Source organism: Saccopteryx leptura, chromosome 1, assembly GCF_036850995.1.
Source record: "Saccopteryx leptura isolate mSacLep1 chromosome 1, mSacLep1_pri_phased_curated, whole genome shotgun sequence".
In the NCBI taxonomy this organism is placed as follows: domain Eukaryota; kingdom Metazoa; phylum Chordata; class Mammalia; order Chiroptera; family Emballonuridae; genus Saccopteryx; species Saccopteryx leptura.
In genome coordinates this window covers 386,821,961-386,833,828 of record NC_089503.1, presented here as the reverse complement: position 1 = coordinate 386,833,828, position 11,868 = coordinate 386,821,961, and the positions used below count along the sequence as shown (strand labels likewise).

Below are 11,868 nucleotides of genomic sequence, written 5' to 3'. Positions count from 1 at the left end.
CACTTCATTAAGACTAAAGAAGACAGGGTTGATGGTATGTTACTGTGTAGAAATCACTACAGATGAAATCAGTGCTCCATCTGACCCACACTTCTTAGTCATGTTCACATTTAAGGACCCAGGAGATTTGTTTATCCCCTCCCTGCTAGCAGAGTAATCTCTTATTCCAAGGTCATGCCTTTAATATCACCCTCAAAGTCCCTCTTGCTGAGCATGGTGACAGTCACAGGCTCCAGGAATTAGGCTTGGACATATTCCTGTGGCCGTTATTCTGCGACCACAGCTGCATGGTGACTGAATGAGGAGGTTTAACATGAGTCTAGTTCAAGTCCAGAGGGGAGAAGAGAGCACATGGAGGGGGCGCGGTGTGGGGAGACTACGGCTCAGGATTAAGGACACATTGCAGAGATCCACACAGACTCATGTTTCACTGGAGCATCAGACACAGAGACAGATGCTGACCTTAAAGTAGCCACAGAAGGAAACAGGTCACCTGGAAGGAACTACAGGTAGAAGGTGGCTCAGTCCCCCTGTCAGGAGTGGTGGTCAGAGGACAGGGCAATGTGGTCACCATAGACTGAGGGACAACCACTATCAAAGTAGGAATTTGGGATGGGAAATTGACCTTTCAAGTACAGGAGTAAAAAAAGATTTTCAAATAAGTATAACTGTACATATTAGCAAAATACCTGCCCTAAATATATTGACAATGAATATATAGAAATGTTTAAGAAGGAAGCAAAGCAGAAAAGCCAATTGGTGAGATAGATCCATACAAATTAACACAGTCTTTATACAATATTAATAATGTCAGGTTCAAAACATATACAAAAGATAAACAAAATACCATGCTGTGCTGTAGTTATTTCCCTGTCCTCCAACCACACCCAGGGGCTGTCATCCTCGACAGCTGAGAGAGCTTGATGGTTTTATTCAGATGCCACTTCTTATACACAGTACCCAGAATAAAGTAGGTACTTAGTCAATGTTACCAAATGAATGCGTTTCCTGGACGTTCTTAGAAGACCAGGAATTGTGAGGCACAAGTACAACTTTAAATAGGCTGAAGGGAGTGACCTCAGAGACAACAGTGGCCTAGAAAACTTCAAAGGTTCATCTCCACTCAGAACAATGGAAAAACTAACAAAAACTCTCAGAATCAACTTGTTCAAAAGTATGAAAAATTTAGTGTTTATAGCTACCAAGAAAATGCTAAAAACAGAAGAAGGCAACAGGAATTGAAGAGGACAGCCGTGTGTTGTCTTGTTACCTGTGGCCCCTCCCGCCTCCCTAGCTGAGCTGTGACCTTGAAGGCAGTGCCACCAGTGTGAGTGGGTTCTTGGTGACAGAGGAATCAGAGTGGACATTGTCAAAGAATCATGATTTTCTGTTAGGACCTGTCAGGTGGCTCCTTGCAGGATGGATGTAAATACCTTATCTTTATTTTTTTCTAACTCAGAACTCTCTCAGGGTCAAGAATGAACTAAGGCAAAGACCATGTGCAAAAACTATTTCATGTCAAGGAACCAGCAGTGGTCTCTGGGCAAAAACATCAGCTGGGGCAAATATGGACGTGGAGAAGAGCCTGGGAGACAGAGCTGGGGAGGGAGGAGCCACAGGCAGTAAGTGTTGTGAGGACTCTCACATCCTCCTGGGAGTCCTGAGGGCCATGTGCACGTCCAGCTCGGGGCATGTGATCAGGAAAGACCCGAGAAGGCCGTGAGATCACCTCGGGTTGATCTCCATCTCTATATGAGCAGGAAGTAATGGGAAAGACAAGAGCTGTAAGTGGTACAGATGATTGTTGAAGGCATGTCCCAACTCACACACACAGATCTCAGCTTCAAAACCTGGGAGATGTTTTCCATTTTTCTTTTGTCTCCAGACATTTTAGTATATCTTTGTCAAATCACTACCTGACCCCTACACTCACAGAATAGAGACCTTAGTGAGCACAGACAAAGAATACAGTCTATACAAAAATAGATTAGGTAAGTCACCAAATGCCAGACCAGGCGGTGCCGCAGTGGATAGAGCATCAGAGTGGGATGTGGAGGACCCAGGTTCAAGACCCCGAGGTTGCTAGCTTGAGCATGGGCTCATCTGGTTTGAGCAAGGCTCACCATCTTAAGCCCAAGGTCGCTGGCTTGAGCCAAAGGGTCACTTGGTCTGCTGTAGCCCCTCCAAGTCAAGGCACATATGAGAAATCAATCAATGAACAACTAAAGAACTGCAATGAAGAATTGATGTTTCTCATCTCCTCCCTTCCTATCTGTCCCTCTCTCTGACTCTCCCTGTTTCTGCCTCAAAAAAAAAATAATTTTTTTTTAAAAAGAAAAGTCACTAAACAATCAACCATAACCTACAATGAACAGGAAAACCCGTGGCCAGAGAAGAGGGACAAATCTGGGTTTTAGAGTGATCACATAATATTGTTTTAAATATGTAGTTTTTAACAAAAATCATGAGGCATTCAATGAATCCAGAAAGATTGACTCATTTACAGGCAAAAAAAGAAACTGACAAATTATTCCTGAGGAGGCCCAGATTTTGGGCTTACTGGAGTAAGTATTCAAATCAACTTTCTTAAATGTATTCAAAGAGATAAAGGAAACCAAGGATATAAAAGTAAAGGAAGCCAGGAGGCATATGTTTAACCACATAGAGAGTATCAATAAAGAAATAGAAATTTCAAAAAGAAATAAAGAATTCATGGAGCTGAAAAGTACAATAACCAAAATAAAAGTTTACCAAAGGATTTCAACATCAGGTTTGAATACGCAGAAAGAGAATCAGCACACTTGAAGGTAAGCTCACTGAAAAATTATGCAGTTTGAAGAGCAGAAAGAAAAAAGAATAAATAAAAATGACAGAGCCTTAGAAACCTGTGAGCTATCACCAAACATACCAACATACATATCATAGAAATCCCCAAAGGAGAAGTGAGAAAGAAATCATTAGAAAAAGTGTATAAAAAATAATGGCTAATACCCACCAAATCTAATGAAATTAACAAATCTACATACATATCCAATTAGCTCAAGAATCTCCGAGCAGCCTGACCTGTGGTGCCGCAGTGGATAAAGTGTCGACCTGGAAATGCTGAGGTCGCCGGTTCGAAACCCTGGGCTTGCCTGGTCAAGGCACATATGGGAGTTGATGCTTTCTGCTCCTCCTCCCTTCTCTCTCTCTCTCTCTTCTTTCTAAAATGAATAAAATAAATAAATAAATAAATAATTCCAGTAAAAAAAAAAAAAAAGAATCTCCGAGCAGAATTATGTCAAAATATAATCCACCCTGAGACATATTCTAGGTATACTGTTAGTGTCCAAATCTTGCAAGCAGCAAGAGAGAAATAAATAGTCACATATAAAGGAAACTCAATAAGATTAACAGCCAATTTCCCAGAAGAAATTACAGATTCTAAAAGGCAGTGGGATGAAAAGTTAAAGTCTGATAAAACTCAAACAAAAATGTCTATCTCTGGCCAAGTTATCCTTTAGAAATAAAGGAGAGACTTCCAGTCAAGAAGGCACAGTAGGGAAATGCTGTATGTACCTCCTCCCACAACCACATCAACATGACCACTAACCCATAGAAAAACCATCATTGAGAAACACCTGAAATCTATCTGAACAGAAATCCTATAAATAAGAATATGAAAAAGAAGTCATATCAAGACTGTCTGGAAGAGACACAAATGGGCTGGCCCCACACCATGTGAGAAATTTGAGACTTGAAACGGGTAAATCTGTTGGGAAGTTCCCCACTAATGAGTGAGGGATCCCAGTACAACATCAGCCTTCTCAGCCCAGAGTTCCAGAAGGGAAGTTCCCATAACATCTGGCTGTGAAAACCAATGATTATGTTTCAGTGAGACAGGGCTTCTGGGGTCTCAGTGTTCCTCTTATTTGCTAATAGATTCACGATGACCTTCAGCTCTGGGGAGGAACTTAATTGTTGGCTTCAGAGCAAGGGTTAGAGGGGCAGCTTTCTCCCAGACAGAAGTGCTGGCAGGAGTCATTGTTCCTTTGCTGAGTCCCAACCTTGCAGGGACATATGGGACCATAGCTGAGTGTCCATCAACCTGGCTAACACAGTAATATTCAATTGAGTCAACAGAAGATTAGATGAAGAGAGAATGAAATCAACAATTGGGAATACAAGTCAGTAAAAAACGATACAATCAGAACAGCAAAAAGAATTTTGAAAATGAGGATAGTTTAAGGGACCTTTGAGACATCATCAAGCATAACAACATTTACATCATTGGTGTACTTGAAGGAAGAGAAAGACAGACAGACAGAGAAAGGGAGAGAGATAGCAAGGCATTGAACAGCCCATTTGAAGAAATAATGACTGAAAACTTTCTTTTTTTTATTTTTATTTTTTTATTTTTTCTGAAGCTGGAAACGGGGAAAACAGGGAGAAACAGTCAGACAGACTCCCGCATGCGCCCGACCGGGATCCACCCGGCACGCCCACCAGGGGCAACGCTCTGCCCACCAGGGGGCGATGCTCTGCCCCTCCGGGGCGTCGCTCTGCCACAACCAGAGCCACTCTAGCGCCTGGGGCAGAGGCCAAGGAGCCATCCCCAGCGCCCAGGCCATCTTTGCTCCAATGGAGCCTCGGCTGCGGGAGGGGAAGAGAGAGACAGAGAGGAAGGAGGGAGGGGAGGAGAAGCAAATGGGCGCCTCTCCTATGTGCCCTGGCTGGGAATCGAACCCGGGTCCCCCGCACGCCAGGCCGACGCTCTACCGCTGAGTCAACCGGCCAGGGCCTGAAAACTTTCTTAATCTGGTGAAGAAAATAGACATACAATCCAGGAAGCCCAGAGAGTTCCAAACAAGAGAAACCCAGAGAGGTCCACACAAACACGTCATAATTAAAATGCCAAAAGTGAGAGACAAAGTGAGAATCTTAAAAGCAGCAAGAGAAAGACAGTAATTTACAAGGAAGCTCCCATAAGATTATCAGCTGATTTTGCAACAATAACTTTGCAGGTCAGAAAGGCTTGGCATGAAATAGTCAAAGTCGGGGGATTGCAGGTGGCCTGCCCACCACTGGGAGGGGCCATTTTGTGATTTTTTTGCTTGAGAGAGGGTTTCCCCTGCCTGTGTGCTTGTCCACCATGTGAGACTTTATTACTCGGAATGGCCCAACGCTTTCTGACTCCGCAATTTTTCTACTATCTGTCCGAATTCAAAGTGAACCTGCTTGGCCTCAGCCACCAGCATTACATAAGAACTACTTACTGTATCAGATGGCCGCACTTACATCATTTTCCTGTCCTGGAAAAGGGAGGAGTAATTGGGAGGAACCAACGAACCCTTCTTCCACTTAGGACATCATCTGCCAGCACTGATTTGAGGATGAACCTCCTTATTTCCTGGCATTATTATTCATTCATTCCCATTTGTCTTCACACATAAAGACACCCAAACTACTAGAGTTGATGTGCAACCTTCATTTTACTTTCTCCATGTTGATATATTCAAATGAATTAACAAAAAGTGCCTGATATTATGTTATACATATGTGTTTTTAAATTTACATAAGTGGCATTGTGTATATTTAATTCTGTTTGCTTTCTCACATTCTGATGTTTTTAGATAGCAATGTATAAATCTAGTCAATCACTTCTCTTAGAAAATATACCTATTTGCATGTACGCAAGAGCACACACACATGCACATTTTATATTTTAAACTCTCTATTTCTCTGTGGATATTTACCTAAGCTGCTCTTCTTTGCTGACATAAAAACATCTACAATAAATATATGTATACATTTTTTAAAATTTTTCCCTTGATTTGAGAGAGAGAGAGAGAAAGAGAAAAACATGGACTTGCCATCCCACTGAGTTGTGTGTCATCGGTTGTATGTCCTGACCAGGGGCCTCGAACCTGCCACCTCCAACACCCCAGGACAATGTTTCTGCCATCGAGTCACCCGGCCAGGGCTATGTGTACATTTCTTATTGAACTATTATGCAAATTTTTAAGGAAAAATATCCAGGAACAAGTTTCTTTGCTTTACTAACAACTAACAGATTGAAGTGACTATGCCGGTTTATACTCCCACCATTATTGGAGGATTCATTACTTGATATTATTTTCTATTTTGTTTTGCCATTTGATTGATTGTAAATTGCTATCTTCTTATGTAATTTACATTTATCTAATAATTAGTGGAAGTTTAGCTATTGACCTTTCCTTTCGTTCTGCTTTGTTTTCCTTTGGTTTCTAAGTCTTTGGTGCCACACCAGCACACCTGTGTGTCTGTAAGCTCCCCTCTGTGAGTATTTCAGATCAGTAGTTGTCAACGGAATGCACAATCCATATATTTGCTGTGCAGGCAAGGAGTCCCAAAAAACCAGTCAGGAGCTTCACAAGTCAACACTATTTCCATAATAACTCTAAGACTTCCTTTGCTATTTTTGTGTTTACATTAGCACCAATGCAACAAAACAAAGGTGAATAAAACTGTGCATGCCCTAAACACAAATCAAGATAGTAGCACCAAACTGTATCAGTAGTCATTGTATTCATTTTCGTCACACACATGTTGTAGTACAAAAAAAGATAGTAACCCACTTTATTTAAGAATGTCTTTAATGAAGCACTAATGATTATTATTTTTATTAAATGCTAATACTTGGTCTATACTTAATATTCAGCATTATGAAATGGAAATTACACATAAAGCATTTCTGCTGAGTACTGAGTATAATGGTTATTTCAAGGAAAAGTACTTAGGAGATTGTGTGAGTTAAGAATTGATCTACCGGCCCTGGCCGGTTGGCTCAGCGGTAGAGCGTCGGCCTGGCGTGAGGGGGACCCGGGTTCGATTCCCGGCCAGGGCACATAGGAGAAGCGCCCATTTGCTTCTCCACCCCCCTCCTTCCTTTCTGTCTCTCTCTTCCCTTCCCACAGCCAAGGCTCCATTGGACCAAGGATGTTGGAGCAAGGATGGCCCGGGCGCTGGGGATGGCTCCTTGGCCTCTGCCCCAGGTGCTGGAGTGGCTCTGGTCGTGGCAGAGCATCGCCCCCTGGTGGGCAGAGCATCGCCCCTGGTGGGCGTGCGGGGTGGATCCCGGTCGGCACATGCGGGAGTCTGGCTGTCTCTCCCCGTTTCCAGCTTCAGAAAAATACAAAAAAGAAAAAAAAAAAAGAATTGATCTACCTTCTCCCTTTTTGTATGTAATGTTTAGTATGAAGTACAGCTGATAAAGTGGTTATTCATACCTAGATATATGGCAGATATTTTCTTCAGAATGAATAAAGTACTCCTGCAATATTAAGAAAAATTGCTGGTAGTAATTATTGCTAGTGATAAAATTTTAAATTTCAAGTAAAAATTAAATTTTGGAAAAAAAAAAAGAGAAATAGTCAAAGTCATGAAAGCAAGGACCGACAGCCAAGATTGCTTGACCCAGCAAAGCTATCATTAGACTCAAATGACAGATAAAGAGCTTTCCCCAAAAGAAAAAGCTTAAAGAAAAAGCTAATGGAGTTTATCATCAGCAAACTGTTTTACAAGAAATGTTAAAGGGACTTAAGAAAATGCAAGAAAAATGAATATATGTATGAACAGTAAAGTGACAATAACTATGTACTTATCAATACTGGCTTCAAATGTAAAATTAAATGATCCAATTGAAAGAAATATGGTAGCTGAATGGATAAGAAAAAAAAACCTCATATATATTCTGTTTACCAGAGAGAGTCACTTCAGATCAAAAGACACACAGAGACTGAAAGAAAAGGAATGGAAAATGGTATTTCATAAAAATGAAAATGTAAAGAAAATGCTAGGGTAGGGATCCTAATATCAGAGAAAATAGACTTTAAAACAAAGGCTACGAACAGGAGACAAAGAAGGAACCAACAATTCCAGCTCTGGGTGTGTATCTGAGGAAACCCAAACACCGATTCAAAAAGACATATCCATCCATGTGTTCACTGAAGCATTATTTAGAATTGCTGAGATATGGAAGTGACCTAGGCAGTGTCCCTCAGTAGAGGAATGGATAAAGAAGAAGTGGTGTATATATACGATGGAATATGACCCAGACATAAATATGAATGTAATTTTCCATCTGCAGCAACATGGGTGGACCTAGAGCGTATTGTGCTGAGAGAAATATGTCAGACAGGAAGATAAATGCCAGAGGACTTCACTTATATGTGAAATGTAAACAAACAAAGAAAAATACTAACCAAGCAAAAGAAATAAGCCCATAGACACAGAGAACATTTTTTTTGTGTGTGTGTGTGGGGGGCAGGTGGTAGGGGTCTGGTGAAAGGTAAAGGGATTAATAAGTGCATATTGGTAGTTACGTAATAGTCACAGGGATTTAAAGTACAGCATAGAGAATACAGTCAACAATATTGTAATAACTTTGTACGGTGCCAGGTTGATATTAGATTTATCAGGGTGATCACTTTGGAAGTGATATAAATGTCCAAGCTCTAGGCAGCACACCTGAAACTAATGTAATATTGTGCATTAACTGTAACAGAAAAGTAAAAAAAGTAAATTTAAAAAAGAAATAAAGGAGTGATGAAGACATTCTCAGGCGAACAAAAGCTGAGGAGTTCATCTCACCTACCTGTAATGCTGGAAGGATCCCTGTAAGCTGAAACAAAAGGACACTAAAAAGTGATTTCAAACTAGATGAAGAAATAAAGAACAGTACATGGAACTGCACAGCTAAACATAGAGGCCAGTAGTGTTGCTTTTTTATTGATAGCTATTTTCCCTACATGATTTAAAAGACAATACGATGCACAGATGTCCATCAGCTGATGAATGGATAAAGAAATGGTGGTGTAACCATAAAGTGGAATATGAGGTGAACATTTAAACAATGAAGCACTCATCGATACTACAGCATGGATGAACCTTGAAGACACTGTGATAGTGAAAGAAGCCAGACACAAAAGCTCCGTGTGGTCTGACTCCATTGACATCAAATATCCAGAAGAGGCAAAGGGAGACAGAAAGCAGATCAGTGACTCCGTGGACGGGGGCAGTGGGGATGGGGGTGACTGATTACTGGGTAAGTGACTTCCTTCTTGGGGGACAAAATTGCTTTGAGACTAAATCGTAGTGATGGTTGCACAACACTGTCTGTGCACTAAGTGCCACTGAATTGTATACTTTACAATAGTAAACAAAGTGGTAAATTTTATGCTAAGCCTATTTTATATTAATTTTCTAAAGGTTTGGAAATTCATTGCAAACACTTCTGTGTGGTAACCTGAGGTGGCTTTAGCTCTGCCCGTCTGTCCTCTCCCATCAGGACTCATCTGCTCCTCAGAGCTGCCCTTGGTCTTCCGCCTGTGGGACCCCGTCCTTCAGAGCCCCCTCTGGGTCAGCAAGGTCTACACCCCAAACCACCTTCTGCCTTGAATCCAAACCCTCAGGTGCAAGTCCGGGGGTAATTTTCAGGGGGAGTTAGGAGATGGTCTTTTTAAAAAATTACCATTATTTTTAAGACCTTTACAAACAGGTGCTTGCAGTTTGTTGACTTTCTAGAAAAAATCAAGTTGTATATTTTTATTACAAAATAAAAATGAGGTTCTTAAAAATCTCATCTTGACCAGATATGAAACAATTTATAAACTTCTAAAGGTGTATTGAGCCTGACCAGGCGGTGGCGCAGTGGATAGAGCATCTGACTGGGATGCGGAGGATCAAGGTTCAAGACCCCAGGGTTGCCAGCTTGAGTGCGGGCTCATCTGGTTTGAGCAAAGCTCACCAGCTTGGAGCCAAGGTCTTTGGTTGAGCAAGAGGTTACTAGGTCTGCTGAAGGCCCACAGTCAAGGCACATATGAGAAAGCAATCAATGAACAACTAAGGTGTCCCAATGAAAAACATGGATGCTTCTCATCTCTCACCTTTCCTGTCTGTCTGTCCCTATCTATCCCTCTCTCTGACACTCTCACTGTCTCTGTAAAAAAAAAAAAAGAAAAAAAAAAAGGTGTATTGAGAAAAATTAGGCTTTTTCTTTTTTCATTTTTTTTTATAAGCATGTTTGTCATGACCAAAAAGAGGCATCTTTAGGTAAAAACAAGAGTGACAAAAACACCCGTGCTGCATAGATGATGCAGGTGGTTCTAGTTATCTGACCAAGAAGCCCTCAGGTCTTCAGCTCCAATCCTCTGCTCCTTTCTTGTCGCTGGGACTCCGTGTCCTTGTCTTCTTGCTGCTGACTGACCCGATGAGGCAGAGAAGGTCAGCCCGCACCCACTCAGCCCGCCCTGCTGGGCCCCAGAGCAGGGAGTTCTCAGCTGGTGGACGGGCTGCTTCTGTCTCCTTGCTGCTTGTGGTTTAGGGTTTTCTGGGCGTCTGTGTCAGTAATTGAAGTCGCCCCGGCACCGACGTGGAGGTGGCTGCTGACCTTGGGTCTCCTCTCCTTGATGTTCCTTGTCTTCCGAGTCACCAGCCTCTCCAGGCTCTGTGGTGAGGGAGCCCCTGCGGAAACGGAAACGTGGTCGTAGCCCCGATACCCACTCTGCTCCCTGGTCCCCTGCTCTCGTGCCCCGTGGTTGTCAGCGCCCCGCATCCCCTCTCCCTGCATGGGGACCGAGTACTGGGGTCCACGCCCACCGGGTGCCGCATGGGGTAGGTGGGAACCGTCCCCTGCGGGAGGGTCGGTGCTGTTGGGCCTGGCCTTCAGCCCGTTCTCTGGTGTCTCATGCTTTTCCCCTGCCCACCATTCTGGTCATTCTGCAGGTGACGGAGCGGAGGACCCCGGCCACGTGGACAGCGTCTGTAATGGGTCCGGTCTGCGGCATGTTTCCTTCTTTGCGCTGGACGCCAGGGGATGGGATGGGGTGGGGGTCTGTGACATGTGCGGTCTCCGCACCCTTTACTCCTTCACCAGCATCGAGCTCCCCAGTCTGTCCATCTCCTACCCCACGGGGACGCTCCCTGGGGTCACTGTCCTTCAGGGCAGTCTGCTGTGCAAATGCATCTTCCTTGGTGGCATTCCTGCTGATGAGACCATATCAGTTCTTTACACTGAACCATTTCAGTTTTCCCAAAACCTTCCTTGTGATGACCTTCCTGTCCCCTCCCCTCAAGCAGGTGCCCCCATGTGATGTCATTGCTCCCCTCAGCTCCCGGTGGTGCCTGGCCTGGTACCCGCAGGGCTGTGGGTGGAGGGTCCAGTGGTTGCGGGGTCCCGGCCTCGCTGCCAGTGGTTGCAGTGAGGTGACGGGGACAGGGCCGGCTGGGCAGCAGCGACTCCTCCTCGAGTTGCAATGACCACGAGGCCAGCGGCGCTTGGGGGGCTGTTCAGGGCTCCCTGGGGTCTGCCCTCTGCTCCAACTACTGACCAACTCCATTGTCTTATAACAAGAGTCCCTGCGGATGGCAGTGATTGGCCTTAATGTGAGCGTGTCCTGCTCACAACTGAACGTGTCATTTGGTTTGTGCAGGTGGCTCAGCGGGGACCAGAGGCGGCTCTAGGAACACCGGGCACCTGCCCCTCGCTGGAGGCTGAGTGACCCCCCAGCTGCCCCCACACTGAAGAAAGGCGGGCGCTCTCACCTCAGTCCCTTCTTTAGCTGTGTCTCACTGGTGGGGACACCACGAGTGAGACCCATCCTGGGGTCTCACAGCTCCGCCCACTGTTGTGGAGCCTCCGTCCACGTGGCTCAGGCCTGGGCGGGCTCCACAGGAGGCTGAGTGTCCTTGACTTCTCAAGGACAACATTCTCTGTGCCCCCAGGACCAGCAGGCAGTAATCTGCGCATTGATGACATTCTCTAGCGGGCAGGGCGAAGCGCCGGCGCCAGGGGGCGGCAGAGACCGAGACACGTGCGGGGCGGGAGGCGCCGCTGTGCCCACGGGTTTT

The 11,868-nt window shown here is 44.3% G+C and overlaps 1 pseudogene; it reads right to left on the bottom strand.

The window, feature by feature from the left end:
- Positions 1 to 10,155: 10,155 nt before the first annotated feature.
- Positions 10,156 to 11,117, bottom strand: LOC136388493 (Y-box-binding protein 1 pseudogene; annotated as a pseudogene).
- Between the last annotated feature and the right edge of the window lie 751 nt (positions 11,118 to 11,868).